The 14,535-nt window shown below is 49.1% G+C and overlaps 1 pseudogene; it reads left to right on the top strand.

Moving 5' to 3' along the window:
• Positions 1-2,947: 2,947 nt before the first annotated feature.
• Positions 2,948-13,141, top strand: LOC139273718 (histone acetyltransferase p300-like; annotated as a pseudogene).
• The last annotated feature ends 1,394 nt before the right edge of the window (positions 13,142-14,535 follow it).

The following is a 14,535-nucleotide window of genomic DNA, read 5'->3' as shown; positions in this document are numbered from 1 at the left end:
CACCAGAACGGGTGCAAAGAAGATTTACGAGGATGTTGCCAGAACTGGAGAATCTTAGCTATAAGGAAAGATTGGATAAGTTGGGTCTGTTTTCTTTGGAACAGGGAAGGCTGATGGGAGACCTAATTGAGGAGTATAAAATTATGAGGGGCCTAGATAGAGTGAATAGGAAGGACCTATTTCCCTTAGCAGATGGGTCAACAACCAGGGGGCATAGATTTAAAGTAATTGCTAGGAGGTTTAGTGGGGGTTTATGGGCAAATTATTTCACTCAGAAGGTGGTAGGGATCTGGAACTCACTGCATGAAACGGTGGTGGAGGCAGAAATTCTGACCACATTTAAAAAATACTTGGATATGCACTTGAAATGCTGTAACCTACAGAGCTACGGACCAAGAGCTGGAAAGTGGGGCTAGGTTGGATAGCTCTTTGTCAGCCAGCATGGACATGATGGGCCGAATGGCCTCCTTCTGTGCTGTAAATTTCTATGATTTTATGAACTCTGCATTGCTGATTGTGCATCCTCCACTTTCTTCACCTCATCATTGGCGGCTGTACCTTAACTTGTCTAGGCCCCAATCTCTGGTATTCCTTTCTTAAACCTCTCCATTTCACTCCTCATTTAAGATCATCCTCAGGACCTATCTCTGACCACACTTTTGGTAACCCGTACTCATGTCTCCTTCTTTGCCTCAGTATATTGTTTTGTCTAATTACGTTCATGTGAATTGACTTGGGGCAATTTACTAAGTTAACGGCGCTATGTAAATGAGCGTGGTAGTTGTTGTTGTAATGAGCAGTCCATCCTGGCCAATTCCCTCCCCATATGTAGTTAGATGGTTTGGTGCATTTATAAAGATCAGGTGGGTTTAGCTGTGGCAATCCCTCTATTTTATTGATCAGACTCTCCTGGTCAGTCTCCCACATGTATCTAGGTGGTTCGATCCATTTACACTGATCAGGGTTGGGCTGTACTGAATCCATTAGTGGTACTGAACCACTGATCATCACTGGTGCAGCACAGGAAAGAAATCCAACCGTGATTCACAACGTATTCATCTGTAAACAGCTCAGCGACTGTTCTGAGCTAATGGGCCCTCAGCTGCTCCCTGCAGAGTTCACCATGTCAGGCCGGACTCGGTCTGTGCTGGAGAGAAGTCAGGAGTCAGGATGTGGTGGCTCCGAAAGGGGTTGTGGTAATGGTAAACACAAGAGCGAGGGATGTGACGCATCGTTTTAATATCCCACAGTGCAGATTATCTGCCTTGCTGGGAGAGACTAAACAACTGATTTAACGCCGGAGCGATGAGAGCCCTGACCACAAACGGGAGCGTGATGGGAAGGATGCAGAGGTGGAGAATATTTCCCCTTTGGATGGTGCCAGCTCCAGCTCGTGGGGTTTTGCTGAATATTCGACTGTCCTGTAAAAAGAGCGCATGCCCGTCAGGTGCCAGGGCGAAAGAATGAGTTGACACTGAAACCCCGCCTGGGAGTTAAAAAACCGTCAGCTCAAATTTTATTGGTCAATTACATGTCGTGATGAAACGTGCCCAATTCATTCACGAGAATCTAGTCCAATGTTCAGTGAATCCATAAAACTCGGAACGTGCTTTCCGGCAATCCAAACAATACAATAAAATAGGCATTGAGTCGGCGGCCATCGGGTTGGGAGGATGTGGTGAGCAAACTAAAGAAAGACTCTCAACCAGCAATCGTACATTATACAGCGGGCCAGGAGAGGGCGCCAGAGAGCCGTGCCGGCCCGAGGCAGGTACAGAGACCCACCGGTAGGGAAAGACCAATCTTACAATATACAGCAGGCCAGGAGAGGGCGCCAGAGAGCCACGCCGGCCCGAGGCAGGTACAGAGACCCACCGGTGGGAAAGACCAATCTTACAATATACAGCAGGCCAGGAGAGGGCGCCAGAGAGCCGCGCCGGCCCGAGGCAGGTACAGAGAAAGAAGGGGGTGGTGTGGGGTGGGGGGATGATAAAAAAGAAGAGGGGGAGAGAGAGACAAAACACACACACACACACGCTCGGCTTGTGTGGATCGAGTGAGGAGAGAGAGAGCAAGGGGGGAAAAAAGGGACAAGACAATGCCAAAAAAGGGAGAAGAGAGCGGGTGGGAGGGGAAAAAGCAAAGAAAACTAACACTATATCAGCAATACAGGAAAAAAAAGTAGTGTGTTTTTTGTGTGTGTGGAAAAACTCATCTTTTGGCCGGCTTCCACCGTCCGTTATTTGGAAAAAAAAATGTAAACATTTTCTGTAAATTTAAAAAAACGGTTAGCTCACATTTTCTTCCCCCTGTGAAGAACTGAGGCTTTTCTCGAGAGAGAGAGAGAGAGAGGAGAGAGAATCGTTTTCTCTATTAGATCGAAAGGGGGGTATTTTTTTAAAATAAAAGGTTTTTTCCCCCTCTCCCCTCTGACAGAGAAGGGTTTTTTCCCCCTTCATTATTTTGCGGGGAATGTGGAAGGAAAGAGGGTCGTGAAGCGATCGCGATGTGGTTTTCGTCGGAGAAGCCGCCATGCTCATCTTTCATTTTCTTTTTTTATTTTTTTTTCTTCTTCACTCTCTCTCTCTCTCCCCTCTTTTTCTCCCCTCCCTCCCCCTTCGTGTTATTTTTTGTTGTTGCTGCCCATGGATGATCGACCTGAGAAACCTGGGCCCGGCATTAGGCCTTAGGCTTTAGGCTTTGTGTGTGTGTGTGTGAGAGAGAGAGAGAAAATATAATTGTTTTAAATAATAATTCTGCGGGAGGGAGGGAGGGTGGGTGGGGGGGAAGAGAAAAGCAGAAAGATCAATCGATTAATTCGCAGTTTTTCTTGTTGTTTTTGCTTGTTTTGGTTTGCTTGGGGAGGAGAGGGAGGTGGGGAGAGAGAGAAAAAAACACACACACACATACAGTTGAAAGGCGTAATTTTTAAAATTCGGGGGAAGAAATGGCAGAGAATCTCTTGGATGGACCGCCTTCAGCCAAGCGGCCTAAAACCTCCTCCCCGGCTCTCTCAGCCAGCGATGGCACAGATTTTGGATCCTTATTTGACCTTGAGAATGACTTGCCAGATGAACTGATCTGTTCAGATCCATTAGACTGACCAACGGTGGTGACCTGGCTCAGCTTACAGGGGTTGGCATGGTGCAAGATGCAGCCTCAAAGCACAAACAACTGTCAGAACTTCTGCGAGGCAGCGGTTCCTGTATCAATGTGGGACATGGGGCAGTCAGCTCTGGTGGTGCCTCATCACGATCCATGGATAGTCCAGTGCAATCAGTAGGCAGCCAAAATCAACAGAACAGTCCCAGTATAGGAAGCTTAAGTAGTATGATCAAGAGCCCCCTAACTCAAGGTGGTCTTACATCCCTTCCTAATATGGGGATGGGAGCAAGTGGAGCAAACCAGAGACTTCCAACACCACAGTCTGTGAATCCACAGAAACATGATCAGCTTCATACGTCAGCAACAGGTCTAATGTCTGGTGTAAACAGCCCAACCAACCAGGCTGGGATGAGCATGAATGCTAATATCAATCCAGCCCTGATGAACAGTGGCAATGTTCAGGGCATGATGCAGGGACAAGTGATGAATGGCTCTCTTGGTGCTGGAAGGGGCAGACCTAACATACAGTACTCAAGCCCAGGCATGTCCAACGTTATCCCAGGGATCTCCTCAGATGGCAGCAGGTCTCAAAGGACCCCAACCTGGGGCAATGAACAAGATGGGAATGATGGGAACCCCTAGCCCTTATGGACAGCCATATGGGCAGAGCGCTGGTCAGACGCTGGACACCAGCAGACGTGGGTAGCAGATGGGTGCTTAGGGAACAGCCTGCCTCAGTTTACAATGGATAAGAAACCTGCTGGTGGTGCTGGGATGCCAAACCTGCCGCAGCAGCCTTCTCCAGTGCAGCAGGGAGGAATGGGGCAGCTCCCAGGGCAGGGAATGGGTTCTGCACCCACAGCAGATCCCGAGAAACGGAAACTCATCCAGCAACAACTAGTTCTGCTTCTGCATGCACACAAATATCAGCGTCGGGAGCAAACCAATGGTGAGGTGCAGCCCTACAACCTGCAGCACTGCCAAACCATGAAGAATGTCCTGAATCATATGACCCACTGTCAGGCTGATAAATCCTGTCAGGTTGCACACTGTGCTTCATCACGCCAGATCATCTCCCACTGGAAGAATTGCACAAGGAATGACTGTCCTGTCTGTCTCCCTTTGAAAAATGCTGGGGACTAGCATAACCAGCAATCATTACTAGCTGGGGCAGCTGTAGGATTCGGAAACTCATTAGGGTCAGTTGGGGTTGGACAGCAGAACACGCCAAGTTTAAACACTACCAGTCAGATCGACCCGAGCTCGATAGAGAGTGCCTATGCGGCGCTTGGACTCACGTATCAGGGTAACCAGATGCCTCAACCTCAGATGCAGAACCAGCAATCATCTCAATCTTCACCGGGGCACCAATCTCTGCAGTTTATGAATGCTATGGGTACCAGCCAAATGGGTGTGAATGGAAGTAATGTGGGTGTGCAGACCCCCAACCAGCAGTCCAGCTTACTGCATGATGCTATGCTGCTGTCATCCATGATCTCAGCCAACCCAATGCTAAGTGATGGCACCAGTGTTAGTAATCTAAATGCAGTGCCAACAGCAACGCCCCCCTCGAGTACTGGCATTCGGAAGTCATGGCACGATGACGTTACTCAGGACCTACGCAATCACCTTGTTCACAAACTAGTTCAAGCCATATTCCCAACACCTGACCCAGCAGCATTAAAAGACAGATGGAAGGAAAACCTGGTGGCTTATGCACGAAAGGTGGAAGGAGACATGTATGAGTCTGCCAACAGCAGAGCAGAGTACTACCATCTGCTAGCTGAGAAGATCTACAAGATTCAGAAGGAACTGGAGGGAAAGCATCGGACTAGGCTTCAGAAACAGGGCGTGATGCCAAACCAAAGTGGTATGTTACCTACAGGAGCAGCCCAGCCCCAAGCATGGCTCAACTGCAGGCTGGACTCCCGCCAAATGGCCCACTCTCTGACCCGACCCTTATGTGGCCAAATGTGCCAAGCCCGATCATAAACAGGATGCAGACCCCAAGTGGAATGAGCCCATTTCCACCGATGACCAGCATGCAGATAACTGGTCTGGGACAATGCTTAAATCCTCCACTAGTACACCCAGGACAGATGACCCAAACAGGACCTATGAACCAGATGGGATTAACCACTTCCCGAATGGAACGGCCTATGGTTGCACAGCATCCTGCTTAGAATCAATTCCTATCGCCGAACCAGTTTCCCGTATCCTCTCCTGGAATGAACACTGGCAGCACCACCATGACACAGGCCAGCAACCAGCCTGTCATGTCTGCGGCTCAAAACCCCTCACGACCTGTAAACAGTTCCGCTTCCATGCAGCCAAGAGCCCAGAGTGACCAATTCAACTGCCCACCACCTCTTTCTCAGTCTTCATTTCATCAGAATTCCCCATCCCCTGGGCCAAGAAGCCTCCCACCCACCCCTCACCAGCCACCACCTAGCATTCCTCCCCAACCGCGGCAACAGACACCATCACCAAACTCGTGGCCCCAGACAATGCCTCCCCCTCCTTCACAAGTCCAGACACCGCCACAAACGCAGCTTCCTCCTCCTCCACCAGTCTCCCCACAGACCCAGGTGACCGCTGGACAGAAGCAGCATCGGGAGAGGGAGCAGTGGGAGCAGGAGCAGCAGCAACGAGAACGGGAGTGGGAGCAACGAGAGTGGGAGCAGCGGGAGCGGGAACAGCAGCAACGAGAGTGGGAGCAGTGGGAGCGGGAACAGCAGCAACGTGAGTGGGAGCAGTGGGAGCGGGAACAGCAGCAACGTGAGTGGGAGCAGTGGGAGCGGGAGCAGCAGCAACATGAGTGGGAGCAGTGGGAGCGGGAGCAGCAGCAACGTGAGTGGGAGCAGTGGGAGCGGGAGCAGCAGCAACGTGAGTGGGAGCAGTGGGAGCGGGAGCAGCAGCAACGTGAGTGGGAGCAGTGGGAGCGGGAACAGCAGCAACGTGAGTGGGAGCAGCAGCAACGTGAGCGGGAGCAGTGGGAGCGGGAACAGCAGCAACGTGAGCGGGAGCAGTGGGAGCGGGAACAGCAGCAACGTGAGTGGGAGCAGCAGCAGCGACCGCCACCTCGACCCCCATCAGCACAGCAGCAAAATACAACCCCAACAACCCCTACAACCATCTCACCGATACAGTCTCAGCATCCCAGTACTCCACTTTCACAGTCGGCAGTGAGTGCCGATGGTCGAGTATCGACTCCAGCATCAGTCAGCAGTACAGATCCCAACTCTCAGCAGCCAGCTCCTGAAGCACCAGTGTCTGATGTAAAGATGGAGGAAAAGCAAGAGAAGGAAGAAACTGAGCCAAAAACTGTGGCACCAAAGCAGGAAATCAAACAGAAGGTAAAGGAAGAACCCACAACCGAAGAGTGTAAACAGGAGCCAATGGAGGCTGGTGAGAAGAAACCAGAGGTGAAAGGTGAAGCAAAAGAGGAAGAAGTTAGCACAAGCTTGGCGACTCAATCATCCCCTGCGAGTGGACAGTCACGTAAAAAGATTTTCAAGCCAGAAGAGTTGCGGCAGGCTAATGCTGACACTGGAAGCACTTTACCATCAGGACCCTGAGTCACATCCTTTCCGGCAACCTGTAGATCCCCAACTCCTGGGTATTCCTGACTACTTTGATATCGTAAAGACGCCAATGGATTTGTCTACAATCAAGCGCAAGCTGGACACTGGCCGGTACCAGGAGACATGGCAGTATGTGGATGACATTTGGTTAATGTTCAACAATGCCTGGCTGTATAGAAACATAGAAACATAGAAAATAGGTGCAGGAGTAGACCATTCAGCCCTTCGAGCCTGCACCGCCATTCAATGAGTTCATGGCTGAACATGCAACTTCAGTACCCCATTCCTGCTTTATCGCCATACCCCTTGATCCCCCGAGTAGTAAGGACTATATCTAACTCATTTTTGAATATATTTAGTGAATTGGCCTCAACAACTTTCTGTGGTAGAGAATTCCACAGATTCACCACTCTCTGGGTGAAGAAGTTTCTCCTCATCTCAGTCCTAAATGGCTTACCCCTTATCCTTAGACTGTGATCCCTGGTTCTGGACTTCTCCAACATTGGGAACATTCTTCCTGCATCTAACCTGTCTAAACCCGTCAGAATTTTAAATGTTTCTATAAGATCCCCTCTCATTCTTCTGAACTCCAGTGAATACAAGCCCAGTTGATCCAGTCTTTCTTGATATGTCAGTCCCGCCATCCCGGGAATCAGTCTGGTGAATCTTTGCTGCACTCCCTCAATAGCAAGAATGTCCTTCCTCAAGTTAGGAGACCAAAACTGTACACAATACTCCAGATGTGGCCTCACCAAGGCCCTGTACAATTGTAGTAACACCTCCCTGCCCCTGTACTCAAATCCCCTCGCTATGAAGTCCAACAAGCCATTTGCTTTCTTAACCGCCTGCTGTACCTGCATGCCAATCTTCAATGACTGATGTACCATGACACCCAGGTCTCGTTGCACCTCCCCTTTTCCTAATCTGTCACCATTCAGATAATAGTCTGTCTCTCTGTTTTTACCACCAAAGTGGATAACCTCACATTTATCCACATTATACTTCATCTGCCATTATTTTGCCCACTCACCTAACCTATCCAAGTCATTCTGCAGCCTCGTAGCATCCTCCTCGCAGCTCACACTGCCACCCAACTTAGTGTCATCCGCACAGTTGAAGATACTACATTTAATCCCCTCGTCTAAATCATTAATGTACAATGTAAACAGCTGGGGCCCCAGCACAGAACCTTGCGGTACCCCACTAGTCACTGCCTGCCATTCTGAAAATTTCTCATTTACTCCTACTCTTTGCTTCCTGTCTGCTAACCAGTCCTCAATCCATGTCAGCACACTATCACCAATCCCATGTGCTTTAACTTTGCACATTAATCTCTTGTGTGGGACCTTGTCGAAAGCCTTCTGAAAGTCCAAATACACCAAATCAACTGGTTCTCCCTTGTCCACTTTACTGGAAACATCCTCAAAAAATTCCAGAAGATTTGTCAAGCATGATTTCCCTTTCATAAATCCATGCTGACTTGGACCTATCATGTCACCTCCTTTCCAAATGCGCTGCTATGACATCCTTAATAATTGATTCCATCATTTTACCCACTACCGATGTCAGGCTGACCGGTCTATAATTCCCTGTTTTCTCTCTCCCTCCTTTTTTAAAAAGTGGGGTTACATTGGCTACCCTCCACTCCATAGGAACTGATCCAGAGTCTATGAAATGTTGGAAAATGACTGTCAATGCATCCGCTATTTCCAAGGCCACCTCCTTAAATACTCTGGCATGCTGTCCATCAGGCCCTGGTGATTTATCGGCCTTCAATCCCATCAATTTTCCCAACACAATTTCACGACTATAATAAGGATTTCCCTCAGTTCCTCCTTCTTACTAGACCCTCTGACCCCTTTTATATCCAGAAGGTTGTTTGTGTCCTCCTTAGTGAATACCGAACCAAAGTACTTGTTCAATGGTCTGCCATTTCTTTGTTCCCCGTTATGACTTCCCCTGATTCTGACTGCAAGTCGTCGCGTGTGTATAACTACTGTCCGAAGCTGGCAGAGGTCTTCGAGCTGGAGATCGACCCTGTCATGCAAAATCTGGGATATTGCTGTGGTAGAAAGATGGAATTTTCTCCGCAGACCCTCTGTTGCTATGGAAAACAGTTATGTACAATCCCTCGGGATGCTACCTATTACAGTTATCAAAACAAATATCACTTCTGTGAGAAATGTTTCAATGAGATCCAGGGAGAGACTGTCTCCCTGGGTGATGATCCTTCACAGCCTCAAACGACGATTTCAAAGGAACAGTTCTCGAAGAAGAAAAATGATACACTGGACCCTGAAATATTTGTTGAATGTACTGAATGTGGTCGGAAAATGCATCAGATCTGTGTCCTTCACCATGAACTTATTTGGCCCTCAGGTTTTGTTTGTGATCCCTGTTTAAAGGAAACTGGGAAAACGAGGAAAGAAAATAAATTCTGTGCAAAAAGGTTACCAACCACTAAGCTGGGTATTTATCTGGAAACTCGTATTAACGAATTCCTCCGCAGACAGAATCAGCCGGAGGCTGGCGAGTGCATGGTTCGAGTAGACTGGGTCTTTACTCGTTGGAGTTCAGAAGGATGAGGGGTGATCTTATAGAAACATTTAAAATAATGAAAGGGATAGACAAGATAGAGGCAGAGAGGTTGTTTCCACTGGTAGGGGAGACTAGAACTAGGGGGCACAGCCTCAAAATACGGGGGAGCCAATTTAAAACCGAGTTGAGAAGGAATTTCTTCTCCCAGAGGGTTGTGAATCTGTGGAATTCTCTGCCCAAGGAAGCAGTTGAGGCTAGCTCATTAAATGTATTCAAGTCACAGATAGATAGATTTTTAACCAATAAGGGAATTAAGGATTACGGGGAGCGGGCGGGTAAGTGGAGCTGAGACCACGGCCAGATCAGCCATGATCTTATTGAATGGCGGAGCAGTCTCGAGGGGCTAGATGGCCTACTCCTGTTCCTAATTCTTATGTTCTTATGTTCTTATGGTGCACAGTTCAGATAAAATTGTGGAAGTCAAGCCAGGGATGAAGACGAGGTTTGTTGATAATGGAGAGATGGCAGAGTCTTAACCTTATCGAACAAAAGCTTTGTTTGCCTTTGAAGAGATTGATGGTGTGGACGTGTGTTTCTTTGGCATACATGTGCAGGAGTACGGTTCAGACTGTCCTCCGCCCAATCAGAGACGTGTGTACATATCATACCTTGACAGTGTACATTTCTTCCGCCCTCGATGTCTGCGAACAGCCGTCTATCATGAAATCCTGATTGGATACTTAGAATACATAAGGAAATTGGGATACACAGAGGGCCATATTTAGACTTGTCCTCCAAGTGAAGGTGATGATTACAGTTTTCACTGCCATCCGCTGGACCAGAAAATCTCTAAGCCCAAAAGACTGCAGGAGTGGTACAAAAAGATGTTGGACAAGGCAGTGACAGAGCGAATAATTCTTGATTATAAGGATATATTTAAGCAGGCAACAGAGAATAGATTGACCAGCGCAAAGGAGTTGCCATATTTTGAAGGTGACTTCTGGCCGAATGTGTTGGAGGAAAGCATCAAAGAGCTGGAGCAGGAAGAAGAGGAACGTAAGAGAGAGGAAAACAACACCCCTAGTGAGAGCACTGATGGAAAAGGGGGACAGCAAGAGTGCCAAGAAAAAAAAATAAGAAGAAAACGAGTAAGAATAAGAGCAGCCTGAGCCGAGGTCACAAGAAGAAACCGGAAATGCCCAACGTGTCCAACTACCTCTCCCAGAAACTCTCTGCCACCATGGAAAAGCACAAGGAGGTGTTTTTCGTGATCCGTCTGATTGCGGGTCCTAACTCAAACTCACTGCCAACCATCCTAGATCCTGACCCGCTCATTGCATGCGACCTGATGGATGGGCGTGATGCCTTTCTCACGCTGGCAAGGGACAAACACATGGAGTTTTCGTCACTGAGACAGGCTAAGTGGTCAACCACGTGCATGCTGGTGGAACTTCACAACCAGGGCCAGGATCGCTTTGTATATACATGTAACGAGTTCAAGCAGTATGTGGAGACCCGGTGGCATTGCACTGTCTATGAGGATTATGACCTCTGTGTCAACTGCTTTAACGCTAAGGGACATGAGCACAAGATGGAGAAGCTAGGCCTTGGTCTGGATGATGAGAGCAACTCACAAGGGTCAGAGGCCAGTACTGGAGATTCGACGTGCCTCAGCATTCAGCGCTGCATTCAATCACTGCTCCATGCCTGCCAGTGTCGCAATGCCAACTGTTCTCTGCCTTCCTGCCAGAGGATGAAGAGGATGGTCCAGCACAACAAAGCGTGCAAACGCAAGACCAACGGTGGCTGCCCAATCTGCAAGCAGCGTATTGCGCTCTGTTGCTACCATACCAAGCACTGCCAAGAGACCAAGTGCCCCGTGCCATTCTGTCTCAACATCAAGCACAAGCTTCGACAGCAACAGCTGCAGCACCATCTGCAACAAGCCCAGCTGCTACGCAGGAGGATGGCCACAATGCAGCGGGGTGGTGTTGGAAAACAAAGCCTGCCATCCCCAAGTGGCACGGCGCCCACTACTCCACCAGGCCAGCAAGCGACCACCCCGCAGACTCCTCAGCCCCAACCCCCAGCTCAGCCACAGCCCCAGCCCCAGCCACCACCACCAACTAACATGCCTTCATACAGCAACATGACCAGAAGTCAGCCACAAGCTCCTATACTGCAAGGCAAGCCAACTGGACAGGTGGTGTCTGCTGCCCAGGTTCCACCTCCTGTTCAGCGACCACCGCCACCAGCTGCAGTGGAAATAGCTATGCAGATTCACCGAGCAGCCGATGCCCAGCGACTGATGGCACAGCAGCAATCATTCTAGCGGCTTGGCATTATGAATCCTCATATAGCACCCATGAATCAAATGCCCGGAATGAGCATGAACCCACAACAGTCGCAGCGAGGCCACACTCACACGGATCAGGCAATGGGACCAACCAGCATGCAGCAGGCACAGTGGGCACAAGCTGGAATGGCCCAGACTCAGCAGCATCCACAAGGAATGCAAAGACCAGTCATGCAGATAGCCCAGCAAGCCCTGCAAATGAACATGCTGCTCCAACCGCTGCCGCCCATGTGCCAAGTTACATCAGCGGCACCTCAGCCCAACAGAGGTGCCATTCCCCAAGGAGCCCTGCAGGACTTATTGCGGACTCTCAGGTCTCCGAGCTCCCCTATGCAGCAGCAGCAAGTGCTCGCTATCCTCCGCTCCAACCCCCAGCTTATGGCTGCTTTCATCAAGCAAAGGGCAGCCAGGTATCAAAGAGGCCAAGGTCAGCCAGGTATGCAGGGACAGCCTGGAATGCAACCACAGCCAGGAATGCAGGCTCAGCCAGTTCTTCAGGAACAGCAAGGCATGCATGGCAACCCAGGCATGCAGAACATGAGCCCCATGCAGCTTGGAGTTCAGCGGCCCAACATCCCTCAGCATCAACAGCAGCAGCAACAACAAAGTATGGGTGGGATCAATGCACAGGGACAGCCCATGAACATGAACCACCCCACCATGAACTCCCACTTCAGGGAGCTTTTGATGCGACGTCAGCTCTTGCAACAGCAGCAGAAACAGCAACAGCAACAACAACAGCAATCAAACCCTGGCATGGTTGCTGGCATGGCTAGCCAGTTTCAACAGCCTCAAAGCTCTGGTTATCCCATGCAGCAGCAGCAGCAGCAATAACAGCAGAGGATACAGCATCATATGCGCATGCAGCAGGGAGCCATGGGACAAGTGGGACAAACGATAGGGCAGATGGGCCAGCTTCCACAAGCCGGAATGGGAGCCGAGGGCAGTTCCAGTCTCCATCAGGCCCTCCAGCAGCGGATTCTCCAGCAGCAGCAACAGCAGATGGGTTCGCCAGCCCAGTCCAACTCCATGAGTCCACAGCAGCACATGCTCCCTGGCCAGGCCCAGTTACCACACCTCCAGGGCCAATACCCATCTTCTCTCAGCAACCAGGTATGGTCCCCACAACCCATGCAGTCACGGCGCCCGCAGTCCCAGCCACCTCATTCCAGCCCCTCGCCCAGGATGCAGCCTCAGCCATCTCCACACCATGTCTCGCCACAGACTATCTCCCCATATCCGGGAATGGTAGCTGTCCAGGCAAACCCCATGGATCAAGGACACTTTGCTGCTCCAGACCAGAGTGCAATGCTTTCTCAACTTGCTAACCCTGGAATGGCAGGCTTACATGGTGCCACCAGTGACCTTGGCTTGGGTTCTGACAACCCAGACTTAACAGGCACAAACATTAATCACAATACACTAGACATCTTGTAGCATTTTGGGAGCAAATTCTCATTATCCGTCTTTACTTAGGGTTTTTTGTACTGGAAAAAAATTTTGAAATTTCTAGGGAGGACTATTTTCCCAGAATTCAGTGAACTGCAATTTATTGAGAAAAAAACTGAGGGATGATATTATACAAAGAATATACTTTTTGTTATGACTGGTGTACAGTCAGTCCTTTGTTTTTTTTTGTTTTCCTGTTCTGTTGTTTCAATTGTAGATAGCCGATACCTACATTTTTTTAAGAAAGGGAGAGTTGAATTCACATTTTTATTTTCTAACTTCAAAGAATCTTGTAAGCGTTTGTCCATTAACGCGAAGCATTTCACAGAAGAGAGAAACAACCTGTGTTACAGTATGCATCTGTTTTTTTGACAGCAAAGGATTACAATACCTCCTCTTATGTAGCCCCTTCTTCCCTTAATTTTTTTTCACTTCTATACAAGGGTTTGAGCAGAAATTTCGAAGTATTAATAATTTGTACAGGTAGAATGAGAGACTATTGCACAAACTGGCAGCTGCCAAAATCGTCCTGCGGTTGTAGAATATTGTGGGGTTTTTCAGTTTAATGGTGACATTTCACTTTTTTTTTGGTGATACTATCGAAGGATTCTTTAAAGAGACTGTGTGGCTGATTTTATTGAACACATCCCTTGGTTTTTCCTCTTTCAGACTTCTGTGTAAAAATTGAAAAATGGGCAAGCAGAAAAAAGGAGAAAAAAACCTATCCATACAATTTATTGATAATTACTTATAAATATGAGCTTTAGATCACTGTATAGACTGCTAAAATTTATTTCTTTCTTATTTACCATATTGTTGAATAAACTGTGTGCAACAGCGAAAAAAAAGAGACACTTCGCTGGGGAAAGACCAATCTTACAATATGTAGCGGGCCAAGGGAGGGCGCCAGAGAGCCGCGCCGGCCCGAGGCAGGTGCAGAGACCCAACGGTGGGGAAAGAGCACGAGGGCGGTTGAGTCCTTACCAGCAGATGGCGCCAGAGAGCCTCGCCTGCCACAAGTGCAGTGACCCAGCGGCAGGGAAAGACCCCGAGGGCGGATCAACCCTTATAGGGCCTAGGCGGTGTGGAGAGAGAACAATGAATGGAGGGAACATTGGGCGAGTTCCGTTGCTCCATTTGGATCCTGCTCAACCTGTTTTGCTCTGTGCGTTCTGTGTAGGCGCTACTTTACTCCCGAAAGACAAACATCTGTCCCGGGGGCTGTATTTCATCCGTTGGCTCATAGACATCCAGAGTGACCATGCCGTGATCCCAGCAGAGTTTTCTCCGGGTTTCCTGAATCTAATATGTGGCGGAAGCACACGGTCCAGTTACCGCCCGATATTGGTATCCCGCCTTGGGTGGGGGCGGGGCGGGGAATCTGGCGGTGAAATCACTGCAGCAATGACATGGGCAAACTGCATTTCATTTGTGAAACTTTCTGGACCACAGCACTGTCTGAGGAAGCTGATTCCTCTCACACTGAAGCCTCACATTCACACA

The sequence above is a fragment of the Pristiophorus japonicus genome, chromosome 9 (assembly GCF_044704955.1).
Source record: "Pristiophorus japonicus isolate sPriJap1 chromosome 9, sPriJap1.hap1, whole genome shotgun sequence".
NCBI lineage: Eukaryota > Metazoa > Chordata > Chondrichthyes > Pristiophoridae > Pristiophorus > Pristiophorus japonicus.
Note: the sequence above shows the minus strand (reverse complement) of the source record. Positions and strands in the feature narration are given on the sequence as shown.